We start from the raw sequence: 9,790 nt of genomic DNA on the forward strand, positions 1-9,790 counted from the left end.
CTGTCATTTAAAATAGAAATACACGGGGAAATTGGTTGGAATTTCTTTGCGGTGTTAAACTTCTGTTCTTAGGTCCTGGCCCAAGGGGAGATCTGTGCATATTTAATGCTATACATTTTTTAGTAGGTCTAGTTCCTCTCTCCCGATGTTAAAGAAATGCTATGCTTAAATCGACATTTGCCCTTTCTTGGGATTTCTTTTAGACTCCTTCCAAAAACTGGTAATTTTCAGACTCGAGGGGAACTAGCAGTAATTGGAAAATCCTAGAACTATTTTCATGGAAGGGCGAAATAAAGTTGGCATGTTTAGTGTGGAACCAGCTAGCGACTTAACAGAATAGACTTTAGGCAATAAATGAATTTTATTGTATCCAGACAACCTCATAAACACATATTTGGTGGTGGGTGTAATTACTGTAATGGATTATTATGTACACTGGCTTATCTTTCTTAAACTAAATTTAGTTTCGATTAAATAAACTCGTTTCCACTTTGTCTGATGTCGGCTTAGTTTAAAGTCTGTTTACTTGTTCCACAGAAAGGTGAATTCATCTCTTTATAAAGCACTAGAGACCAAGCAAACACAATTCAAACTGTATTTACATATCAATCAGGAGAAATGCAAACAAACTGCCTCTTTAACAAATTTATAGAGTTTTTTTATGACACCGTATTATTAGCCTTTTATCATAGACTTCTTTGTACAGCCAGTTACGTCTGCCATTACGATCAAGATATTCCAATAACTTTTAAAACATTTTAATCTAAAATATCCCTTGAGTAGACTCGCGGGAATTGGCCCACTGTATAGCTTTCCTAAATTAAAATATATGCTACTATGTAAACCCTTGCCTCTTCCCATGCCACTGATTTTCAGTCGCTTGTTAATCAATGCAGAACTCGAATAATGGGAAGTTAAAAAGGCGGGGGCGGAGGGGGAGCTAGAACAGTGATTAAAATCTTTGAAATGATGGAAGAGAAATACATTTCCAAATGTCTCCGATCACATATACAAATCAGACCACAGGCACCAGATCTATATTTTGTAGTTAAAGAGATCTAATAAAGAATGGCTGTTTCCTCCTTCCGCTCCCCCTGGCACTGCCTATAGATGTACGAGATTTGCTGAGGGCATTTTTTTCCCTGCTGTAAATAGGAGTTCATGCTTGAGTGCCATGAAGTGTGTGGATGTAGTGGCACAGCAGGCTGGAGAAAAAAAATCAGGGCTTCGCCATATTTGCTGTTCGGTATGAACACATTTTTGTTTCAAACCAACGTCCTTTTACCACCAGTAGCTGAGGAGTCTCGGAAAGAAACACAATCAGAAGGATCTCCAATCTTGGGGTCTGAGCCAAGATGATATTTCTGTTCCCTGAAGTCAGAATAAGAAGCAGTGCAGGGATGATTATTATACACACGAGAAAACCAATCGGGATGCTAATCTAGATGTGTATTGCCTGCATTTTAGTTCAAAAGGCAGTTCAATATCCTAATACAGTTAGTTGTTTAAAGTTCAGATCCCAAACAATGTAATCTGAGACAGCTCTAAAAATGACACCACAGAAAAAAAGTATATTAGCAGTTTTATTGCAGACAGCAGGTAAAAGGGCCTCGCTGGGGAGTGAGCTCTATTCTAACTACTCATGGCGACTGCTTTTACAAAGGGAACTTGGAGGTAAACACTGAATGGCTCCTGAAGAATTTCAATCCTTTCATGGCAATGTTTGGAGCAAAGTTGACACTATCTTTCTATCTGACCAGCTGTTCCTCTTATGATTCCCATCGAAACTGCCCCCTCCCCCAACAAGTAAATGGTAATATTTTATGTATGTATCAAATGGGTACAAAGATAGAAATATTGTCTTCTATGGCAAATTGATGATTAACACGAAATGAGATCTGGTTGTCTCTGGCTGCAAGCACATTAGGGATCAGGTAAGGTCAACGCTTTATATATTGTCTTTTTCTCTAAGGCTTCTGGTCAGTTTCGGATAAAGAAAGTGAGTAAGATGTGTTGTCATAAAATTAAATTAAAATACTATTTAATGCTTAAAGTAACTGAGCATGCCGAGAACCTAAAATGGAAAACGTTAGTTCTGAGATTCAAGCTTAGATTTAAAGGTTCGGTTCTTTTAAAAAAAAACTTGATCATTTTTATAATAATAGTGAAGATATGAAAACCAGTTTTATGAGTATGACTTCATTGATCTAAGCTGCCATATATAAACTTCTCTAAAGTAGTATGTTTAATTTAAAAAATATTTACAATGTAATTAGCAATATTTAAGCCGTTTTAATAATTACATCCATATCTCACATTAACAACAATATGTGAAATTGACTAATATACTTTTTAAAAATATTTTTCTATTTGATAAACACACTGGGGCTATTCATGTGATTTTTAATCAACGTGTGGGTTGCATCTCCCTAGCAAATGAATTTACATAATGATCTTGCTACACTTAAAAAGTTTTCTATTGATCAGAACTGCTAATATCTTTCCATACATTGCTTTATCATTGCAATGGTTCTTTAAAGTGTTTCTCGGGGAAGCACTTAATTGATTAGATATTCAGAAAATGTGTATACCAGAGATTAAGACAACATAGTTTCAATACAGAAAACTAAAGGAAGAGTAAGATCTAGTGGCCTTTTTCTTTGAGAAAGTGAATTTTCCCAAGTAATGCTGTGCTAAAAGCATCCAAACATGCGCACACCTGGGAACTTTGAAGGAACAAACTTTCTGTTTCATATTAAAGGTGCAGCTGAAGTGGCTGAGTTCATTTCAGTTTGTTAGTGACCTAATAATGTAACTGCAGGACGCCGCTCTTTTGGAGTTTCTCTCAGTGCTTTTGTTTGGCAAACTTTTTTTGTTTCTCAGAAGCACTTATAAATAATATACTTTTGTGTCCATTTTTGTTTTGATCATTTACTCCCAACATGCCGATTTCTTAAGATATGTATTATTATTAAAACAGAGAATACAATCAATCATGGTAGTAATAAAATATAGCCACCTTAGCGTTCTCCTGCATCAGTTTATTTTATTGAAAGAAAGAAAAAAAGAGTATTTAACACGGACAGTTAAAAAAATATAAATACTAGGCACAACCTGCATAGATGCTGCTCTGACAAGCTGATTTATCTCTGGAGCATTTAGAACCCAATAGGCTCAGTTGAAGAAAATGTTACATTGAAACAAAACTGAATAGTTAAGTGAAGGTGGGTTGTTGGTTTTTTTATTATTATTATTTGTGATTTTTTTTCATTTTTTCTCCTCTTCCCTCTAACATCTATTGTTAATTATTTAAACTGTTAAAATTATTTCATCATTTCTAGCTCCTAAGAACATTTTTATATATTTTTAAAAGGTTTGTCCTTAAAACACTTCGAGCCTCGGTGTGTGCTTGGAAAAATTTGACTCGATTTCTCCTGACAGGTAATCGTTTTCTGAGGTTTATCTCCCAGATAAAAACAGAATGGAGCATAAAATGAAAGGCCTTCAAGATCAGCTAAAACATAGTATGCCAAAGTTTTCTCTATGTTTTAAAAACATATCCCTCAGTATGGAATAGAGGGCCTGATTTTGCTCCCATTTAAATCCAGGGGAGTTTTGTCATTGACTTCAATGGAAGTAGGAGTCGGTTTAAAATGATCACCATTTATAATTTCACTAAAGTGAGAAATAACTCTTCTGAAAGAGTCTTTGCTCATTTAATGTAGTGATCAGGCAGATTTTAGGAGTAGTGGGTGGTAACAATTTTCAATGAAGTTCGATTTATTGTGACCTACACGCAGCCTTAAAATAAATAACAAAGGAGTTTTGTATGTAAGGTGCTTAGCTCGTTAATTTAATTTATTTGTTTGTTTATGGAATATGGAAAAAAGCCCAATAATTCTAGACTGGACTGTTGCAGGTACTACAATGGAAAATCCCAAAGTATAAATTGAGAGCTTCTTTTACTCTTTATCATATATGGAAGGGGGCGGAGGGGGAAGAGACAATTAAAAACACCAAGCTGATCATTTGTTTTACTCAAATGCAAATGCCAACCCTACGTCCAATTAATAATTTCTTCTAATTGTGATGCTTTATATTATTTATGGCTAATAACATGGTATCCTATTTAAGTATGCTTATGACTAATGTAATCAAAAGTATATGGACCAGCATACACAACAATTGCTTAGTACTGAAGTTATAGAGAGAAAGGTTTATGAAGAACACTGCCCATTAACTAAACAGACTTTCCCTTTCCTAGCTAGTGTGCTAAAAAAAGAAGGAAGTGATACACCCGAATAAACACACCAGCTGTGCCTCCTAACAAAAAAAAAAGTGTGTGAATTCTCCTGTTGAAGCAATGTGGGCAGGTTACAACTACCCCAGCACTGTCGTCTGTTAAACGTTAATAGCTGACAAACGTTTCGATTTGAATACTTTTTCATGCGACTAAAATGTGCTCAGGTACATTGATAACAGTACAGTCCTGCCTAAATCCCGCTGGTTTGACTCACGGAAGTAATCCAATTTAACTCAGTGGGATTAGGTGCGTGAGTAAAACCATCACAACCTGGCCCATTTCTAGCTATTTGAATTCTATCCGGACAGCTAATAAGAGGCAAAGATGCTGCCAGCATTTTGCTACATACGCCTTAATCTTGTAACTGCTTATTTACTCCCTGTCGTGTATTTCTGTCCTTTAAAAGAAAACCACACTTTCAAAAACGAATATGCTTGAGATTTTTGTTAAAAATTAGGACCTAGGCATGGCCTCTACCGCTTCATATCAGAACGTGAATCATTTTATATTTATAGTATAGTTACCTACGTGTGTGATACAAAGTATCTTGTTTCTGAATTTGTGTGTGGGTGGGAGGGCACTAAAATAAATATCACATGCACAAGGCATTTAGATTCCTGGGAATTGAATGCTTTCTGCCAATTCCAGCTATTTTCAATCTTTTAATCATTCTGTATTTTAATTGGTTACTCTCTGGAAAATATAATTTGTCTGAAAGCTGCCACCGCGTATCACTGGAAGGATCCTTCGAATAGAAACCATCGTCAATATTCAGTGTGTGAGCAATGGATCATTCTCTCTCTCTCTCTCACTCTCATACACACACATGCGTGTGTGTTGTCCTGGAATAATGTAGCGTAACGTAGGTCGAGAAGCAGAACCCAGGCTGAAAAGCTGGGCACCGCATTCTGTGTGTGTGTGTTGTGATGGAATAGTGTGTGCTTTGCGAGTTTGTTTGGGGGACGAAGTGGTGGGGTGCTACAGTTATTGTGGTGGAGTCCGCATTTTTGTGGCCGTTGTGAGGTCGGGGTGCAGCCTGTGTGTTTGTGATGGCGTTGGGGAGGTTAGGGGTAGAAGTGGAACGGGTGTGTTGTGGCAGATGAGGGGGAGGGGTGGCAGCTGAAGGTGATGAGTGTGTGTCGGTGTTGGGGAGGCTGGTGGTGGTGCTGGATGGGTGGGGGTGTTGTGGGGGTTAGGGTTGAGGAGGGTAGTTGAAGGGGTGTATGAGTTGGTAGTAGGGGAGGAGGGTTGGGGGTATTTGTGTGACAGCGTACCGCCCTTATACAATAATAACGCAATTATCTAGCTGAAACATTCTCAAATGGCAAAAAGTTGCAAAATAGATCGACCTCCCTGAGATGAGAAGGAGCTGGTTACAGAGGTCTGCAGCCATCATCCTTTTTTCAATACATTTTAAACAAGAGGATCTAGTGAGTGATTCCGATTCAATACACATAATCAGTTTGGAAGTCCTATTTCCATTTGAAAACAGGCCTATTTGCAATCATGAGAGCCGGACATGCTGAAAGATACAGAATGCATTCAGAGTAGATGGTAGGTGATAGAAGCTGTAGACAAGCACTAAATATTTTCTTCCAGTTTCAGACCTTTTACATTATACTTTAATCATGATGCATTTTTAATCTAATATTCCTTTTGAAAATATGACTTAATTGCTTTAGAAAGCAAAGCTCTAACCCACAGCGAGACTCCCTGGTGAAAAAAAAAAGAGGGGGGGGGGACCAAGAAAGAATGGTGATTGAAAAAGCATGTTGATTGTCCTACTAGTCTCTTAGGGTTAACAGTCATTTAATCAAGAGTACACTGGGTAAATGATTTTGTGGAAAATGCTAACTTGTTTTTAAAGTAAGGACTGGATGAAGAACATTTGCACAGGGCTATAAATAGAAGCTACTATACACAAATGTAAAAGTATAAAGGACACATCGTGCTGAAACTAGACTGATACAGACAGGAAGTTCTCTTCAGAAACAAAATCTTCTGAAACACTCAGCGCCAGTAGCTAAGTGTTCTCGCAGTGAATCTCAGGGCCTGAATAAGTGCACAGGGTCCAACTGTTGGAAATAGCTGAGATGCAGTTGCGAGAGACAGGTCATTTTTATTATGTGTTTGTGCCAAGCCTCTGAAAACAAACTCGTACACCTTACAGCTGTGCGCTACAAGGTGAAAAGTTTAGCAATTTAAAGCAACATATTTTATTTCTTAACAAACAAAAATTTTTTCGACCTGAAAGTAAAAACCAGACAGACATAACACCCTAATATGGCATCACTGATTCCATGGCATATTACAATCCAGGTTTACCCATCCCACCACCACCACTTCTTAAGAGAGTCATCTTACAAACCTGATAATATTTTCTGTTCTGCATTCTGTAAAGCTTTTTTTTTCTTCTCATTGTTCAAGTGCCAGAAGATAAGAGGCCTACAGGACCTCAGTAATTATCATAATTTATGACGGGAGTGGTGATGGGAGTTGAGGATTGTCTGCATATAACCAATAGAAAATTAAACGCTTTCATAATTGAAAAGATATAACACACCTTATTTTTTCTGGTTTATTTTTTGGCAGGGGGCACTGAATAATATCTACTGTAGTCAGGTATCTTGGCTCTGAATTGAGTTGATCATAGCCCTTAACCATTCCTGCGATAAGTTTTATGGGAGACACTTGCTAATTGCAGCTAAAATACAGTACTAAGTTCTGGACTCAGCACCCCTGCTTTCTTCAAACTCCCACCCCCTTTGATATACACACAATTTTATTCTCCACCACTAGGTTACATTTTCAGGGCTGATTTTTCACTTCCTTCTAAGAAGCTGATTTAGTGTGGAAAAGATAAATACTGTTATTACCTACTTTCAAAATATTACGCACAAATTTCACTTGATGATGGATGGGTTTACATAGTTGCTTAACACAGAACCCAGCCATCTTTAACAATTATTGATTTTATCTTTTACTGTCACCTCTGTTTCCTGTCAAAGCCGGAGCAGTGATAAATACATGGACCGACGTAGTAAAAGCAAGAGCGCTGTATTCAGATGTTTTTGTATTTCCCTCTGATACTAAATTTAAACCATCTACTAAGAATAAGTAGCGAAAAGGGATTCAAGTGTGGACAGGAAGGATAACTTCACAAATTGCTATTGGAGTTAATTTGGTTGCCTTTTCACTTCTCAGCCTCTACACACCAAAACCTGCCACATTATCTTTAGAAACGTTTCTCCTGTTTTGACTCGGACCTACAGAACCACATTTCTGACATTAGTTGTATTTTAAGTGCATTATTTTAAAGTTTCATTGTAGCTGATGCTGTAAATGTGAGCAGATATTTTCATTTTAGTCACCGAAGAGAAATAAGCTTCCCTCAAGTATTATTTCATACTTATCAATTCCAATCTGCTGAAAGTAAGCTTCCTAATTAGGATCAGATCCTGCATTTTTCACTCAGGCCAAACGCCCTCTGAAATGAATGGGTGGAGGCCCCATAACACTGAATTTGTTGTTCTTGACACCCTGCAGGCTATGAATCATTTTATTGAAATACCCTGTACGCAGTATTAGCGTGACGAACCTCTGCTTTATTCCAGGAGTCTAGACTTCTAGGCATTGATTCAAAATGATACCTAACATTCTCTTCTAAATTCAGACAAACGTGCGATGTAATTGGAGGGAGGTCACCTCGGGGCAGGGTCAGCTTTGCAGCTTATGGATAAACTTACTCTCCTTGTTATTGTGGATGCAGGGGCCAAATGGTGCCCCCAATGTATTTAGGTCAGCTCGTTCTTAATTACGTAGAGTTTAATTCGGAAGAACTGTCCAAAGTCACTATTAAGAATATTTCCAGGATCTCCAAATACAAATTAAAAGGAATTTGAGCCGAGAACTTCCTACAGCGATTGGAAGCAACGTTTAAAACTAAAAGCCTTTCACACTTCAGTAGCTCCCGGTGTTATTTGTATACAGTCAAGACAGTAAGAAAAGTAGCTGGCCGGGGAGGTGTGTGAGCAAATGAGAATGTGCAGTAGCAGCAAAACGCAGTAAAAGTAAAGTTGCCTGTGCAAGACAGGTGCCATTTACTTTGCGCAGACAGTTGGGACAACACCATTAAATTTTATTATTAATTTCTGAGTTATGAATTTTTTTTTCACACGAGCCAGATTAAAGTTACATGGTATAAATTCGTAAGAGCAATTTCTACACCTCAAAATATGGGCTGGCACCTCATCCATTCGCCCCAATTGCAATAGAGAAAAAAAGCCACCATTCTGCTCAGGAAAAGTCAGTTTATGGTCCAGACCCAGCTCCTTTTTATTCTCGGGAGTTGTCCCATGGAAATCCAAAGGGTTACTCAAGTGAGTACAGGGAGCAGGATTGGGCTCTAATTATTTCTTGTAGATTTCATACTTTTTTTCCGTTTTGTTGCTTTTCCTTTAGGGGTCATTGTACATTTTTATGGCACATTTTAAATCTTTCCCATCCCCAAATCGAAGAATAGGTAGGAAAAAGAAATTGACAGTGATCCGAGTTGCCTAGACGGTTGTTGATTTATTATTACGGTTATGGAGCTATCTTAGCTTAATATTGTTCAAAGCCAAATTTTAAATTAGGTACTGAAAACTGGGTTCTGATCAAAACGGTCAGACTTAGCTTTCAGAGACAACACCTATTGTGTGTAACATGCACTATGCCACACTTATTTCTTTAAACACATATAGCACATCAACTCCCTTTATGAATATTATACTTTGTTTTATATATCCACGTGCAATCCATCAACAAGTGAATATTACTGACTAATTTATAAAAATGACACTGATTTTTTTTTCAAGGAGTAATATAAGACCCCATCCTGTAGTCCTTGCATAGGCAAAAATCCACGTTAATCTAAAGGAAGTGTTGCCTATGCACTGCAGGACTGACATCCTATTTACTTACATACTAGATTTAATCATAGTTTATTGAGAGTCATTGTTAGCCGGAGGAATACAGAAAGGTCTTACAAAAGAAAAACACTGAACTTTTAAAATACTGGCTAGAAAGCTGAACAAGCAAAGCAAAACAAAACAAAAAACCCAAACAAAATAAAAACCCTTCCATGATGATACAGATTTTCTGGAAACAAGATGAAAACATATAGTATGTGATTATATCTGTGTGTGAGCTTATTTGCATGGTTTAAAACATGCCATAGTAAGTCATCTACAATCAATATAAGATTTGTCAGGCGATAAGAATTCTATAAAGAGAGAAAGTGAGAGCGCTAAGAATCTATTTAATTAGAAACAAAACTTTTCAAGTGAAAGGCGATTGAAAAAGATGTTGTTGTTAATACACGTCTTTCAGTCACACACAGCCGATTCGCTTTATTCAGCTCGACTTTGGACTTGTTTTAAAAATCCACTCCTATGACGCTTTTCATATAGTATTCCGGGTATTAATCAAAATACCAATTTAGCGATG

Source organism: Mauremys mutica, chromosome 4 (assembly GCF_020497125.1).
Source record: "Mauremys mutica isolate MM-2020 ecotype Southern chromosome 4, ASM2049712v1, whole genome shotgun sequence".
In the NCBI taxonomy this organism is placed as follows: Eukaryota; Metazoa; Chordata; order Testudines; family Geoemydidae; genus Mauremys; species Mauremys mutica.